Raw genomic sequence first — 2,500 nt, 5'->3', positions numbered from 1 at the left:
ACTTACATTTCAGATTGTCGTAAAGTATATTCCTGGATATAGAAAATAACTGCCCAGAACTTGCTATTGGTTTCGCAACTATTACGGGATGATTCTTCAGACCAGCTACCCGGAATCTCATAGCCTCTTTAATGCTCGAGGTAAATATATAGTCCTAGTTAGTAGTCGCATGGATATCTTTTTTCCTGATTTATGGACAACTGCAGATCATGTGTTCTATTCATTGTTACTATGATTACTATTTCAACCATAGACAGCCTTCGACTTTTTCCATTGAAGGGTGTTTTTTAACTCATTATATAGAATTTATCGGTTATAAATTTTTCTAATTCGTAGTACAACGCTAAATGCGATTTATTTGGTGTTTCCCGATGTTTCTAAATACGTACGTGCGACTACGTGTGTGTATGTGTGTGTGTGTGTGTGTTAGTGAGTGAGTTGGTAGGAGAGTGAGTGTGTGTGCGTACATGTGTGTGCGTCTGTATGTTACATGCGAATTGAAATAAATTCTTTTGTGATTTAAGTGAAATTCTCCAATATATTCATCTAGACTCTGTGGTTAAAATATTAGATATGGCACATTCCAATCATTTGTATTCTAGCTTAGAACTTTGACCTTTCAAATATTTTTAATATGGACTTTTTGTGAGATAAATATTATTATTCACGTTAAATTTCCCTTTTCTGTTGAGTGTACTCGGGGATGATAAATATCAAATCCTTCGAAGTCTTAGTTTCGTTTCCATTTCATATATTCAAATATTTTACCTAGAGAATCTAGAATAATTTTATATTATATATCGTTTTACGATTTAAATTTTCTTGTGTTTGACTTGTTTGTTCTCTTCATAAAAACAAAATATATGTCCTTCCTTCTTCATATTTTAAATTATATATACATCCAGTGTATATTTATTTCAACCCCATGAAAACGTTCAATAAAAATTTCAAGAAAGTGTATTGGATATTTATTTTTTAAATTTTATTTAATACCAAAGGATAATAAAATGAATATATTGAATATATTTTTTTAATATACATTATAAATAATGCAATAAAGTACATTTATTTTAGAAAAGGAAATATTTGAATTTTGGGGAAACATATAATTATTCTGAGAAATTTGGAAATTTAAGTGAATTCTAAATGTTGACATAGCAAAAGAAGAATACACAGACAAGATTACGTACATTATCTTTTTTAATCAATAAAACAGTATACATTGCAACTAGAACACTTTCTTCAGATCTTCAAACATACTCTTGCAATTTAGAAAAATCTTAATGGAGTTTTTGCGCACTTTCATGATTCTTTTGCTGTTTCGAACGGTATGTATCAACATTTCATTTAACGCTTCCACTTTTTAAAATGCCTTTTCATTTTCCTTTCGTTGTTTTTTATAGAGTGTTTCTTTATTTGCTTATTCGCATCGTTTTCCTTATTATCTGCATCTAAGGTAGAATCGTTTGCCTGACACAATCGTTTATGTGCCTTTACGTTCTGTGTTCAAATTTCGCTGAAGTCGACTTCACCATTCATCTTTCCCGGTTCGCTAAAATAGGTACCAATTGAGCAATTGGGTCGGTGTAATTGACTTGCCCAGTCCCATGAAACTGTTGGCCTTGTGCTAAAATCTGAAACCATTATTGCCTGCATCTATGGCGGTGAAGTGGAAGTATCGGTAGCAGGCCGGAGAAAATACTTAGTGGTAATTCATCCGTCTTTACGTTTTGAGTTCAAAATTCCGCCGACACCAACTTTGCTTTTCATCCTTTCAAGGCTCCATGTGCCCGACTACTCCTCTCCCCCAAAATTTCAGCCCTTTTGCGTATAATAGAAACGATTATTACTTGCTTCTAAGTTGGTGAGTTGGCAGAATCTTTAGCACGTCGGACAAGATGCTTTGCGGCATTTCGTCCGCTTTTACGTTCTCTGTTTGAATTTCGTCGAGGTCGACTTTGCCTGTTACCCTTAAATACACGTTGAGAACTTGCGTCATTGTAATCGACTTACGCAAATATACTTACCCCAAATTTCAGGTATTGTGCGCATGGTAGAAAATAGTGTTACTCGCTTCTTCGATTGCTTCTATTCGTATATAATAACAAGGTCATAATTAGAAATGTTTTCTATGTTTGTGCATAGAAATCCATAAGCATTTTATTGTCAAGTTCATCGAATCAAGATGTTTCTCAATGAATGGTCTTTCTAAAAGTACTTATTGAATTTGAGAATTGTTTCGTGATTACGGTACATACTGCTTGAAGTTAGTTCCTCTTAAGCATGGCGGCTATTGTCATCGGCATGTAGTTTCGGTTTTATTTATCAAGGAAGGTAACGAAGGAAAATGCGTTGCCACCTGGTTTCTGAGTAATTGTATGTACAAAAGATTGTGGAATCAGGATTTCGATGTTGAGATCGTTTCTTGATTATGTGATCATGTGAAATTCCATGAGCAGAATCGATACCTTCAATTGTTTAAAATGTAATATTGTTTGTT

This window comes from Octopus bimaculoides, chromosome 5, assembly GCF_046866305.1.
Source record: "Octopus bimaculoides isolate indiv1 chromosome 5, ASM4686630v1, whole genome shotgun sequence".
NCBI classification, from domain to species: Eukaryota; Metazoa; Mollusca; class Cephalopoda; order Octopoda; family Octopodidae; genus Octopus; species Octopus bimaculoides.
Note: the sequence above shows the minus strand (reverse complement) of the source record.